The sequence below is a fragment of the Artemia franciscana genome, chromosome 17, assembly GCF_032884065.1.
Source record: "Artemia franciscana chromosome 17, ASM3288406v1, whole genome shotgun sequence".
In the NCBI taxonomy this organism is placed as follows: domain Eukaryota; kingdom Metazoa; phylum Arthropoda; class Branchiopoda; order Anostraca; family Artemiidae; genus Artemia; species Artemia franciscana.
Window position 1 is genome coordinate 34,274,740 of NC_088879.1, and position 15,537 is coordinate 34,290,276.

Sequence of the window (15,537 nt, forward strand, 5' to 3'; positions counted from 1 at the left end):
TAGTTTTTGCCTTTTTTTTTAGTTTTTTGTCCTGGTCGCTTTCTCTTTGAGTGTCGTCATTTATTAGTTTTTTCCTTTTTTTTTTTAGTTTTTTATTGGTTTTTACCTTTATTTTAGCTTATTTTTCAGTTTTTTCCTTTTTTTAGTTTTTTTTTATTTTTTATTTTTTTTAGTTTTTTACCTTTTTTTAGTTTTTTAGTTTTTTTAGTTTTTTAGCTTTTTTACTTTTTTTATTAGTTTTTAGTTTTTTTTTGTAGTTTTTGCCTTTTTTTAGTTTTTTCAGTTTTTTTTTTTAGTTTTTTATTGGTTTTTACCTTTATAGTTTTTTTAGTTTTTTAGCTTTTTTATTTTTTTTATTAGTTTTTAGTTTTTTTTGTAGTTTTTGCCTTTTTTTAGTTTTTTCAGTTTTGACGTCACCTAATCCAGTTTTTTCAGGTGACGTCACCTGACACATCCATCCACACATCCATCCATCCATCCATCCACAGACAACTTATTTTTATATATATAGATAGATATATTCATATTCTCTATATATATATTCAAATTCTTTACTTAAAGTACAAGCAACCGTAATAGGCCTATGCTAAGCGCAACTATTTGGATCTTTACCACGTGTTATTATATATTTTATTCATATTAGGTATGTTAATAAAAGTTTGAATTTGCAGGGGTGAAAGGAAAATTTACACTTCACAACAGTCGAAGAATATAAGGGAAAGATCAGATTTAGAAGACGATGAAAACTTGAAGAACCTCAGAAAAGCAATTCTAAAAGTAAGTAAGTGTTTTTGTGAAACATTAAATATTTCTTGCAAGACGAGTTACTAAGGGGTTAAGGTTTTCTCACGCATCATTACTTGGAAACACCCTACCCTTATTGAGCCCCAACATAACCTTGACCGCGTTGTTACACCAACTGTATCATTGATCGGTTCTGTTTTATTGTTGATTAAGAGCAACTGATGATAACTACCGTGTTCTAAAATTCGACTACTCCAGTCAGAAAGCCGTTTTAAATACTCCATCAAATTAAAGTGGTAGAACATACATAATAAGAAATATGCTGATACCTTTACACACTTTGCCATTATTAATGCAATGATTTTTTTAGTTAAAGTGCATTGCTCACTGTTTCTATTTTCATTGTTATTGTTTTTAGATAATTGTTTGTATACATTCTTCTGTTAAGAGTACTTTGACTATTGAGAGATACTAATATAATAGCTTTATCAATCGTTGAGGATCATTTATATTGTATGATAGTAATTGACTAAAAATTTACCTTTAAACTAATCATCACAAATCATCACATTTTGTTAGAGAATGGGTCTGCTTCTAAAAGTTGTATCTAAATATATATATATATATATATATATATATATATATATATATATATATATATATATATATATATATATATATATATATATATATATATCTATATATATAAAAATAAGTTGTCTGTGGATGGATGGATGGATGGATGTGTGGATGGATGTGTCAGGTGACGTCACCTGAAAAAACTGGATTAGGTGACGTCAAAACTGAAAAAACTAAAAAAAGGCAAAAACTACAAAAAAAACTAAAAACTAATAAAAAGTAAAAAAGCTAAAAAACTAAAAAAACTAAAAAAACTAAAAAAGGTAAAAAACTAAAAAAAATAAAAAATAAAAAAAAACTAAAAAAAAGGAAAAAACTGAAAAATAAGCTAAAATAAAGGTAAAAACCAATAAAAAACTAAAAAAAAAAGGAAAAAACTAATAAATGACGACACTCAAAGAGAAAGCGACCAGGACAAAAAACTAAAAAAAAAGGCAAAAACTACAAAAAAACTAAAAACTAATAAAAAAAATAAAAAAGCTAAAAAACTAAAAAAACTAAAAAAGGTAAAAAACTAAAAAAACTAAAAACTAAAAAAAACTAAAAAAGGTAAAAACTAAAAGAACTAAAAAAGAAAAAAATAAATGACGACACTCAAAGAGAAAGCGACCAGGACAAAAGGAATGTTCGATTAGCAATCAACAAAGCACCGGGACACAGGGAGTATAAATGACGACCAGGACACAAGTAAAAAAAAAAATTAACAAAACTAAAAAGAAGGTAAAAACTACAAAAAAACTAAAAAGAAAAAAAACTAAAAACTAATAAAAAAACTAAAAAATCTAAAAATCTAAATAAACTAAAAAAGAAAAAAAAAGGAAAAAAATAAAGGAGAAAAACAAAACTAAAAAACGAATGTATATACAGACCGGTACACCGGGATACAAATGACGACCGGGACACAGGGAATATAAATAACGACCGGGACACAGGGACACAACTACAACGGGGACACCGGGGGAAACAGGGGGATATAAATGACGACCGGGACAAAAAAACTAAAAAGAAATAAAAACTAAAAACTAATAAAAAAAACTAAAAATCTAAAAATCTAAATAAGCTAAAAAAGAAAAAAAAAGGAAAAAAATAAAGGAGAAAAACAAAACTAAAAAACGAATGTATATACAGACCGGGACACCGGGATACAAATGATGACCGGGACCCGGGACACAGGGAATATAAATGACGACCGGGACACAGGGACACAACTACAACGGGGACACCGGGGGAAACAGGGGGATAACCTGACAATCTATTTATATGCAAAGACAATGGGACAGCAAAGAATGTTGTATATTCGCAAGTTTTACGTAGTTAAAACCATATATATATATATATATCTATATTCACAGGTGGGACATAGGGACACAACTACAATGGCGCGTAACTATTATGGCGCGTAACGACTTACGCGCGCGGGGGGGCTTGGGGGGGGCGCGAAGCGCCCCCACCAACTAGGTGTTGGGGTGGCGCGAAGCGCCACCCCAACAGCTAGTATATATATATATATATATACTAGCTGTTGGGGTGGCGCTTTGCGCCCCCCCAAGCCCCCCACACGCGTAAGTTGTTAAGCGCCATATTAGTTACGCGCCATTGTAGTTGTGTCCCTGTGTCCCACCTGTGAATATAGATAGATTTATATATGTGTAGATTTATAGATAGATTTATATATATATATATATATATATATATATATATATATATATATATATATATATATATATACTAGCTGTTGGGGTGGCGCTTCGCGCCATCCCAACACCTAGTTGGTGGGGCGCTTCGCGCCCCCCCAAGCCCCCCCGCGCGCGTAAGTCGTTACGCGCCATATTAGTTACGCGCCATTGTAGTTTTGTCCCTGTGTCCCACCTGTGAATATAGATAGATTTATATATGTGTTTCAAACTACGTAAAAATTGCGAATATACAACATTTTTGGCTTTCCCACTACTGGGAGCTTTCCGTTTCCAATTGCCAGCAATTGATCTGAAAATGTTTGACCAGAGTCATCGTTTTGCAATCGGACACGCATATTTGTAGTTACTTTTAATATTTTTACGTGTGCCCATAAATTAGAATTTTTCAGGCAAGCATTCATTTCGTCTGCAGGAGTTGATCTAGGTATTATAGGTAATGTTTTCCTGAAATCTCCCTCAAGCAATATTAATGTGCTGCCAAAGGGTTTCGACGTCCCTCTCAAATCTTTCAAGCATTGATCCAGAGCCTCGAACGATTTTTTGTGTGCCATTGTGCACTCATCCCAAATAATAAGTTTGCATTGCTGCAATACTTTACCCATCCCAGATGATTTGGATATATTGCACGTGGGAGTTTCTGTAGAATGCAAATTCAGAGGCAATTTCTAAGCGGAATGAGCAGTTCTTCCACCAGGCAGCAATGTTGCGGCTATTCCGGACGACGCAATTGCCAACGCTATATCATTTTTTGATCGAATTGATGCCAGAATCAGTTTTATCACAAACGTTTTACCAGTACCTCCTGGCGCATCCAAAAAGAAAATTTTTCCAACGTTGTTATCGACACAATGCATTATCGTATCATAAATGTCTTTTTGTTCCGACGTTAACTTGGAAATGTTATTTTGTACATACGACAATAGATCACTCGTACTTTAACTTTGTTCACGATCCAATTCTACACATGTCGAAACAGCAGCAATACGGTTAGGTGAAGGCATTCCCAAATCCTGAAGAGGTTTGTTTGCCATACGTAGGCACAAATCTTCTATAATAACTAAAGTGTAGTTATAAATTTCTGACGTAAAATCAAAAGTCATATCTGACGTCTCTAACTGTTTTCGATGGAGTATATCTTCGGACATTTTTGACTTATATTTTTCCCATAACTCTGTAGGAGCTGATGGAGAGCAAGTGGTTAAAATGATGCCAAACAATGCACGAATTTGACTCGGGGTTGACGTTTCGCACGCTTCATTGATGCAGTTATCCCAGTGTTGGTCATTCTCCAATAAATTCAGAGCTTGGCATGCACTACGGTAAGTGTCATATATAGTACCGTTTACAGTTCTCAAATACTCAAAGGATGTCGGACCGGGTACATTCACCAAAAGCAGGCGTAGAAAGAAGCATTCATGTTGATTGGGGTGAACGTGTAGAGTCTTCCTATCGTGGTATCTTTGAAGATGGTAGGTTGGCCGTCGACTGATTTACCCTGTTTTTGACTATCTTTGAAGATGGTAGGTTGGCCGTTGACTGACTTACCCTGTTTTTGACGTTCAAATACTTTATTTTTAGTATTCCACGTGTAATACGAAGGCACTACAGTATACAGCAGTTTTTTTGCAAAAGAATCATTTTTGCAAAGCGAAAAAAAGCTGTTAATGTTGTATCCGGTGGATTCAGGGCTCTTTGTTGCACGTTGGTTTCCGTGAAATAAACACGTTGACCATTCTGTAAATGTACCGCTAAGTGAACAACAGCTGGATTACGTTCAAGTATCAGAAATGAAAGAATTCGCCAAACAGCTTCATTACTGCTTATGTATCTTCCAGCCTGATATTGTACGATTTCGTCGAAATCTTTAATTTCGGGCTGCAAGCCAAAAACTGCCATGTCACTGCCGTTGTTGACGTATTTACATATGTATTTGATTGCCCTTACGGAGTTACAGTATTCAAAGTTTATGTGTGCATTAAATGTTTTTGATAATAATGGGGAATATGGAACAACCCACTGGTTATCTACTTCGATGGTGGTACCGTTACGCTTCTTTATTATTGCTGTTTTACCGCCATCTTCAGTAGATATTAACGACAACTAACTTCATGATTAAATATCTTTAATGACGTCACTGTCATAGCAAAAATGACGACAACTAACTTCATGACGTCAGTCGACACAGATACATGACGTCACCTGACAGACAGACACACAGACAGACAACTAATTTTTATATATATACTAGCTGTTGGGGTGGCGCTTCGCGCCACCCCAACACCTAGTTGGTGGGGGCGCTTCGCGCCCCCCCCAAGCCCCCCCCGCGCGCGTAAGTCGTTACGCGCCATAATAGTTACGCGCCATTGTAGTTGTGTCACTATGTCCCACCTGTGAATATAGATAGATATATATATATATATATATATATATATATATATATATATATATATATATATATATATATATATATATATATATATATATATATATATATATATATTCCCTGTGTCCTAGTTGGTGGGGGCGCTTCGCGCCCCCCCAAAGCCCCCCTCCGCGCGCGTAAGTCGTTACGCGCCATAATAGTTACGCGCCATTGTAGTTGTGTCCCTATGTCCCACCTGTGAATATAGATAGATATATATATATATATATATATATATATATATATATATATATATATATATATATATATATATATATATATATATATGGTTTTAACTACGTAAAACTTGCGAATATACAACATTCTTTGCTGTCCCATTGTCTTTGCATATAAATAGATTGTCAGGTTTACCGACTCTTGAACATGCAACATATAATGGTCCATGGGAAAACAATCTGTATTCAGATCTATACCTCATGATTCTAATGATTGCCCTTGAGCTTTGTTGATGGTGATTGCTAATCGACCATTCCCTGTCCCGGTGTCCCGGTCGTCATTTACATCCCCCTGTTTCCCCGGTGTCCCTGTTGTAGTTGTGTCCCTGTGTCCCGGTCGTCATTTATATTCCCTGTGTCCCGGTCGTCATTTGTATCCCGGTGTCCCGGTCTGTATATACATTCGTTTTTTAGTTTTGTTTTTCTCCTTTATTTTTTTCCTTTTTTTTCTTTTTTAGCTTATTTAGATTTTTAGATTTTTTAGTTTTTTTATTAGTTTTTAGTTTTTTTTTCTTTTTAGTTTTTTTGTCCCGGTCGTCATTTATATCCCCCTGTTTCTCCCGGTGTCCCCGTTGTAGTTGTGTCCCTGTGTCCCGGTCGCCATTTATATTCCCTGTGTCCCGGTCGTCATTTGTATCCCGGTGTACCGGTCTGTATATACATTCGTTTTTTAGTTTTGTTTTTCTCCTTTATTTTTTTCCTTTTTTTTTCTTTTTTAGTTTATTTAGATTTTTAGATTTTTTAGTTTTTTTATTAGTTTTTAGTTTTTTTTTCTTTTTAGTTTTTTTGTAGTTTTTACCTTCTTTTTAGTTTTGTTAATTTATTTTTTACTTATGTCCTGGTCGTCATTTATACTCCCTGTTTCCCGGTGCTTTGTTGATTGCTAATCGAACATTCCTTTTGTCCTGGTCGCTTTCTCTTTGAGTGTCGTCATTTATTTTTTTCTTTTTTAGTTCTTTTAGTTTTTACCTTTTTTAGTTTTTTTTAGTTTTTTAGATGAAAATTTTTTTTAGTTTTTTCCTTTTTTTCTTTTTAGTTTTTTATTGGTTTTTACCTTTATGTTAGCTTATTTTTCAGTTTTTTCCTTTTTTTAGTTTTTTTTTATTTTTTATTTTTTTTAGTTTTAATCGAACATTCCTTTTGTCCTGGTCGCTTTCTCTTTGAGTGTCGTCATTTATTTTTTTCTTTTTTAGTTCTTTTAGTTTTTACCTTTTTTAGTTTTTTTTAGTTTTTTAGATGACAATTTTTTTTAGTTTTTTCCTTTTTTTCTTTTTAGTTTTTTATTGGTTTTTACCTTTATGTTAGCTTATTTTTCAGTTTTTTCCTTTTTTTTAGTTTTTTTTTATTTTTTATTTTTATTAGTTTTTTACCTTTTTTTAGTTTTTTTAGTTTTTTTAGTTTTTTTAGTTTTTGAGCTTTTTTACTTTTTTTATTAGTTTTTAGTTTTTTTTGTAGTTTTTGCCTTTTTTTAGTTTTTTCAGTTTTTTTTTTTTAGTTTTTTATTGGTTTTTACCTTTATTTTAGCTTATTTTTCAGTTTTTTCCTTTTTTTTATTTTTTTTTAGTTTTTAGTTTTTTTAGTTTTTTACCTTTTTTTAGTTTTTTTAGTTTTTTTAGCTTTTTTATTTTTTTTATTTTTTTATGTTTTTAGTTTTTTTTGTAGTTTTTGCCTTTTTTTTAGTTTTTTTAGTTTTTTAGATTTTTTATTAGTTTTTAGTTTTTTTTGTAGTTTTTGCCTTTTTTTAGTTTTTTTAGTTTTTTAGCTTTTTTATTTTTTTTATTAGTTTTTAGTTTTTTTTTTGTAGTTTTTGCCTTTTTTTAGTTTTTTCAGTTTTGACGTCACCTGATCCAGTTTTTTCAGGTGACGTCACCTGATCCACGATCCACAGATCCACAGACAACTTATTTTTATATATATAGATAGTTTTTTTTTTTACTTATGTCCTGGTCGTCATTTATACTCCCTGTGTCCCGGTGCTTTGTTGATTGCTAATCGAACATTCCTTTTGTCCTGGTCGCTTTCTCTTTGAGTTTCGTCATTTATTTTTTTCTTTTTTAGTTCTTTTAGTTTGTACCTTTTTTAGTTTTTTTTAGTTTTTTAGATGAAAATTTTTTTTAGTTTTTTCCTTTTTTTCTTTTTAGTTTATTATTGGTTTTTACCTTTATTTTAACTTATTTTTCAGTTTTTTCCTTTTTTTTAGTTTTTTTTAATTTTTTATTTTTTTTAGTTTTTTACCTTTTTTTATTTTTTTTAGTTTTTTTAGTTTTTTTTTGTTTCTTAGCTTTTTTATTAGTTTTTAGTTTTTTTTGTAGTTTTTGCCTTTTTTTAGTTTTTTTAGTTTTTTAGCTTTTTTATTTTTTTTATTAGTTTTTAGTTTTTTTTGTAGTTTTTGCCTTTTTTTAGTTTTTTCAGTTTTGACGTCACCTCATCCAGTTTTTTCAGGTGACGTCACCTGATCCATCCATCCACAGACAGACAACTTATTTTTATATATATAGATATATACTAGCTGTTGGGGTGGCGCTTTGCGCCCCCCCAAGCCCCCCGCACGCGTCAGTTGTTAAGCGCCATATTAGTTACGCGCCATTGTAGTTGTGTCCCTGTGTTCCACCTGTGAATATAGATAGATTTATATATGTGTTTCAAACTGCGTAAAAATTGCGAATATACAACATTTTTGGCTTTCCCACTACTGGGAGCTTTCCGTTTCCAATTGCCAGCAATTGATCTGACAATGTTTGACCAGAGTCATCGTTTTGCAATCGGACACGCATATTTGTAGTTAATTTTAATATTTTTATGTGTGCCCATAAATTAGAATTTTTCAGGCAAGCATTAATTTCTTCTGCAGGAGTTAAACTACGTAAAAATTGCGAATATACAACATTCTTGGCTTTCCCATTGTCTGTGCATATACAAAGCCGCATGTACTAATAATGACGTCATATGCAAACGCTCTTTTTTACAAACAAACAAACATGCATACACACAACTCGTTTTTATATAGATAGATAGATAGATAGATACAATACAAATTAACTGCGTAAAACTTGCGAATATACAACATTCTTCGCTGTCCAATTGTCGCTGCATATAAATAGATTGTCAGGTTTACCGACCCTCGAACATGCAACGTACAATTGTCCATGGGAAAAACAATCAGTATTAAGATCTTTACCACATTTTTCTAATGATTGACCTTGAGCTTTGTTAATGGTGATTGCAAATGCTAATCGAATTGGGAATTGCAATCTTTTAAATTGAAAAGGCAGATCCGTTGGAATCATGAGAATGCGAGGAATAAGAACAGCCTCACCCTCAAAAGGCCCTGTCAAGATTGTGGCCTCTATTAGGCTTTCCATTGTTTTTTTTTACGGCAAGTCGCGTGCCATTGCAAAGCTTTGGTGGGTTGATATTTCTTAAAAGTATTATTGGTACGCCTATTTTTAGTAGTAGCACGTGTGGTGGAAACCCTGAACGATCTATGGAATTTTAAAATTCTATTTTACATCAGAAATTTATAACTACACTTTAGTTATTATAAAAGATTTGTGCGTACGTATGGCAAACAAACCTCTTCAGGATTTGGGAATGCCTTCACCTAACCGTATCGCTGCTGTTTCGACATGTGTAGAATTGGACCGTGAACAAAGTTACAGTACGAGTGATCTATTGTCGTATGTACAAAATAACATTTCCAAGTTAACGTCGGAACAAAAAGACATTTATGATACGATAATGCATTGTGTCGATAACAACGTTGGAGAAATTTTCTTTTTGGATGCACCAGGAGGTACTGGTAAAACGTTTGTGATAAAACTGATTCTGGCATCAATTCGATCAAAAAATGATATAGCGTTTGCAATTGCGTCATCCGGAATAGCTGCAACATTGCTGCCTGGTGGAAGAACTGCTCATTCCGCTTTGAAATTGCCTCTGAATTTGAATTCTACAGAAACTCCCACAAGCAATATTTCCAAATCATCTGGGATGGGTAAAGTATTGCAACAATGCAAACTTATTATTTGGGATGAGTGCACAAAGGCACACAAAAAATTGCTTGAGGCTCTGGATCAATGCTTGAAAGATTTGAGAGGGAAGTCGAAACCCTTTGGCAGCACATTAATATTGCTTGCGGGAGATTTCAGGCAAACATTACCTATAATACCTAGATCAACTCCTGCAGACGAAATGAATGCTTGCCTGAAAAATTCTAATTTATGGGCACACGTAAAAATATTAAAATTAACTACAAATATGCGTGTCCGATTGCAAAACGATGACTCTGGTCAAACATTTTCAGATTAATTGCTGGCAATTGGAAACGGAAAGCTCCCAATAGACTCAATTTCAGGACGTATACAACTACCTGCTGATTTCTGTAATTTAGTGGAGTCCAAAAATGAATTGATTGAAAAAGTATTTCTGAATATTCTAAAAAATTATAAAAATAATAAATGGCTAAGTGAAAGAGCGATTCTTGCACCCAAAAATATAGACGTCCACGAAATCAACAATATTGTTTTGACCAGGATTCGAGACCAGGCAGTCCACCCCAACAGCTAGTATATATATATATATATATATATATATATATATATATATATATATATATATATATATATATATATATATATATATATATATACTAGCTGTTGGGGTGGCGCTTCGCGCCACCCCAACACCTAGTTGGTTGGGGCACTTCGTGCCCCCCCCAAGCCCCCCCGCGCGTGTAAGTCGTTACGCGCCATATTAGTTACATATTAGTTACGCGCCATATTAGTATATATATATATATATATATACTAGCTGTTGGGGTGGCGCTTCGCGCCACCCCAACACCTACTTGGTTGGGGCGCTTCGCGCCACCCCCAAGCCCCCCCGCGCGCGTAAGTCGTTACGCGCCATGTTAGTTACGCGCCATTGTAGTTGTGTCCCTGTGTCCCACCTGTGAATATAGATAGATTTATATATGTGTTTCAAACTACGTAAAAATCGCGAATATACAACATTCTTGGCTTTTCCACTACTGGGAGCTTTCTGCTTCCAATTGCAAGCAATTGAACTGAAAATGTTTGATCAGTGTCATCGTTTTGCAATCGGACACGCATATTTGTAGTTAATTTTAATATTTTTACGTGTGCCCAAAAATTAGAATTTTTCAGGCAAGCATTCATTTCGTCTGTAGGAGTTAAACTACGTAAAAATTGCGAATATACAACATTCTTGGCTTTCCCATTGTCTGTGCATATACAAAGCCGTATGTACTAATAATGACGTTATATGCAAACGCTCTTTTTACAAACAAACAAACATGCATGCACACAACTTGTTTTTATATAGATAGATAGATAGATAGATACAATACAAATTAACTGCGTAAAACTTGCGAATATACAACATTCTTCGCTGTCCAATTGTCATTGCATATAAATAGATTGTCAGGTTTACCGACCCTCGAACATGCAACGTACAATTGTCCATGGGAAAAACAATCATTATTAAGATCTATACCACATTTTTCTAATGATTGACCTTGAGCTTTGTTAATGGTGATTGCAAATGCTAAACGAAATGGGAATTGCAATCTTTTAAATTTTAAAGGCAGGTCCGTTGGAATCATGGGAATGCGAGGATTAAGAACAGCCTCACCCTCAAAAGGCCCTGTCAAGATTGTGGCCTCTATTAGGTTTTCCATTGTTTTTTTTTACGGCAAGTCGCGTGCCATTGCAAAGCTTTGGTGGGTTGATATTTCTTAAAAGTATTATTGGTACGCCTATTTTTAGTTGTAGCACGTGTGGTTGAAACCCTGAAAGATCTATGGAATTTAAAAATTCAGATGGATAATTAACCGCTTCATTTGGTTCCAAAACTGTGTCGACTGACTTGTAAAGGACTGCCTGGTCTCGAATCCTGGTCAAAACAATATTGTTGATTTCGTGGACGTCTATATTTTTGGGTGCAAGAATCGCTCTTTCACTTAGCCATTTATTATTTTTATAATTTTTTAGAATATTCAGAAATACTTTTTCAATCAATTCATTTTTGGACTCCACTAAATTACAGAAATCAGCAGGTAGTTGTATACGTCCTGAAATTGAGTCTACTGGGAGCTTTCCGTTTCCAATTGCCAGCAATTAATCTGAAAATGTTTGACCAGAGTCATCGTTTTGCAATCGGACACGCATATTTGTAGTTAATTTTAATATTTTTACGTGTGCCCATAAATTAGAATTTTTCAGGCAAGCATTCATTTCGTCTGCAGGAGTTGATCTAGGTATTATAGGTAATGTTTGCCTGAAATCTCCCGCAAGCAATATTAATGTGCTGCCAAAGGGTTTCGACTTCCCTCTCAAATCTTTGAAGCATTGATCCAGAGCCTCAAGCGATATTTTGTGTGCCTTTGTGCACTCATCCCAAATAATAAGTTTGCATTGTTGCAATACTTTACCCATCCCAGATGATTTGGAAATATTGCTTGTGGGAGTTTCTGTAGAATTCCAATTCAGAGGCAATTTCAAAGCGGAATGAGCAGTTCTTCCACCAGGCAGCAATGTTGCAGCTATTCCGGATGACGCAATTGCAAACGCTATATCATTTTTTGATCGAATTGATGCCAGAATCAGTTTTATCACAAACGTTTTACCAGTACCTCCTTTTCGCATCCAAAAAGAAAATTTCTCCAACGTTGTTATCGACACAATGCATTATCGTATCATAAATGTCTTTTTGTTCCGACGTTAACTTGGAAATGTTATTTTGTACATACGACAATAGATCACTCGTACTGTAACTTTGTTCACGGTCCAATTCTACACATGTCGAAACAGCAGCGATACGGTTAGGTGAAGGCATTCCCAAATCCTGAAGAGGTTTGTTTGCCATACGTACGCACAAATCTTCTATAATAACTAAAGTGTAGTTATAAATTTCTGATGTAAAATAAAAAGTCATATCTGACGTCTCTAACAGTTTTCGATGGAATATCTCTTCGGACATTTTTGACTTATATTTTTCCCATAACTCTGTAGGAGCTGATGGAGAGCAAATTGTTAAAATGATGCCAAACAATGCACGAATTTGACTTGGGGTTGACGTTTCGCACGCGTCATTGATGCAGTTATCCCAGTGTTGGTCATTCTCCAATAAATTCAGAGCTTGGCATGCACTACGGTAATTGTAATGTATAGTACCGTTTACAGTGCTCAGCTGTTAAAAAAAAGCTGTTAATTTTGTATCCGGTGTATTCAGGGCTCTTTGTTGCACGTTGGTTTCCGAGAAATAAACACGTTGACCATTCTGTAAATGTACCGCTAAGTGAACAACAGCTGGACTACGTTCATGTATCGGAAATGAAAGAATTCGCCAAACAGCTTCATTACTGCTTATGTATCTTCCAGCCTGATATTGTACGATTTCGTCGAAATCATTGATTTCGGGCTGCAAGCCAAAAACTGCCATGTCACTGCCTTTGTTGACGTATTTACATATGTATTTGATTGCCTTTACGGAGTTACAGTATTCAACGTTTATGTGTGCATTAAATGTTTTTGATAATAATGAGGAATATGGAACAACCCACTGGCTATCTACTTCGATGGTGGAACCATTACGCTTCTTTATTATTGCTGTTTTACCGCCATCTTCAGTAGATCTTCTTCTATATTGTGGGTAAATAAGTTGTCTGTCTGTTATGTCTGTTACACTATGTCTGTTACGCCAGATTATATCTTCTATATATATAAAAGAAAACTAACTAGAATGTAAAAACTGGAAATTGCATAAATATTTCGAAATATTTCGACAATTTATTAATGTAATTCGAAAAAAGAAAAACGGTAAAAGACTATTAAAAACTAAAAAGAAAAAACTAAAAAAAAAAATTAAAAATTAAAAAAAAACTTAAAAAGAAAAACGTAAAAAAAAGATAAAAAAATAAAAAGAAAAAAAACTAAAAAAAGCTAGAAAACTAAAAAAGAAAAAACTAAAAAAAAAACTGGGAATTGTACAAATATTTAAATATATTTTGAATATATTGACAAAATAAGTTGTCTGTCTGTTATGTCTGTTACACTATGTCTGTTACGCCAGATTATATCTTCTATATATATAAAAGAAAACAAATTAGAATGTAAAAACTGGAAATTGCATAAATATTTCGATATATTTTGACAATTTATTAATGTAATTCGAAAAAAGAAAAACGGTAAAAGACTAAAAAAAACTAAAAAGAAAAAACTAAAAAAAAATTAAAAATTAAAAAAAAAACTTAAAAAGAAAAATGTAAAAAAAAGATAAAAAAATAAAAAGAAAAAAACTAAAAAAAGCTAAAAAACTAAAAAAGAAAAAACTAAAAAAAACTGGAAATTGCACAAATATTTAAATATATTTTGACAACAGATTAAAGTAATTTGAAAACCTTAAAACAGATACCCCAAATTTGAGGTCTAATATAAATTGTTGGAGCTTCAGCATGCTTGGCAAGTAAAGATTTTTCCAAGTGTCAATGTTAGAATGAACAGTGACAAATTGAAGAAAACAAATCAATAAAAAGAAGAAAGTAAAAAAAAAGAAAAAAGTTGTATATATGCATGTTTGTTTGTTTGTGGGTTTACATTTGACGTCATTATAAGTATATAAGGCTTTGTATATGACGTCATTATAAGATGGCACTACAGACTGGGACACCGGGACACAGGGAATATAAATGACGACTGTGATGCTAAAAGAGAAATTACAAACCGGGACACCGGGAAAAAAATGACGATCCGGACACCGGGACAGAGGGAACATAAATGACGACCGGGACACTCAAAGAGAGATTACAGACTGGGATACCGGGACACAAATGACGACTGGGACACAGGGAATATAAATGACGACCAGGACACAGGGACACAACGACAACGGGGACGCCGGGGGCATAGGGGGATATATAAATGAAGACGGGGACACAGGGAATGTTCGATTAGCAATCACCATCAACCAAGCTCAAGGGCAATTGTTAGAAAATGCGGTATAGATCTGAATACGGATTGTTTTCCTATGGACAATTATTATGTTGCATGTTCAAGAGTTGGTAAACCTGACAATCTATTTATACGAACAGACAATGGGATAGCGAAGATTGTTGTATGTTTGTATGTTTTATGTAGTTAAATATATATATATATATATATATATATATATATATATATATATATATATATATATATATATATATATATATATATATATATATATATATATATATATATATATACTAGCTGTTGGGGCGGCGCTTCGCGCCACCCTATCACCTAGTTGGTGGGGCGCTTCGCGCCCCCCCAAGCCCCCCCGCGCGCGTAAGTCGTTACGCGGCATATTAGTTACGCGCCATTGTAGCTGTGTCCCTGTTTCCCACCTGTGAATAGTGATAGATATAAATATATATTTTTAACTACGTAAAACATGCGAATATACAACTTTCTTCGCTGTCCCATTGTCTGTGCATATAAATAGCATTTATAATCCCTGTGTCCCGGTCGTCATTTGTGTCCTGGTGTCCAAGTTTGTAATTTCTCTTTGAGTGTCCCGGTCGTCATTTATATTCCCTGTGTCCCAGTGTCCCGGTCGTCATTTGTGTCCCGGTGTCCCGGTCTGTAATTTCTATTCAAACAATCCCTGTGTCTCAGTGGTCAATTATATATCCTGCCTGTGCCCCCGGCGTCCCCGTTGTAGTTGTGTCTTTGTGTCCCGGTCGTCATTTATATTCCCGGTCGTGATTTGTGTCCGGGTGTCCCGGTCTTTAATTTTTCCT

At 33.9% G+C, this 15,537-nt stretch overlaps 1 protein-coding gene across 1 annotated transcript in view; it reads left to right on the plus strand.

Annotated features, from left to right (window-relative positions):
- The window catches only part of LOC136038173 (protein OPI10 homolog), a 466,996-nt gene that overhangs the window by 103,668 nt on the left and 347,791 nt on the right, over positions 1-15,537 (plus strand). The gene's annotated exons all lie outside the window — the stretch shown is intronic.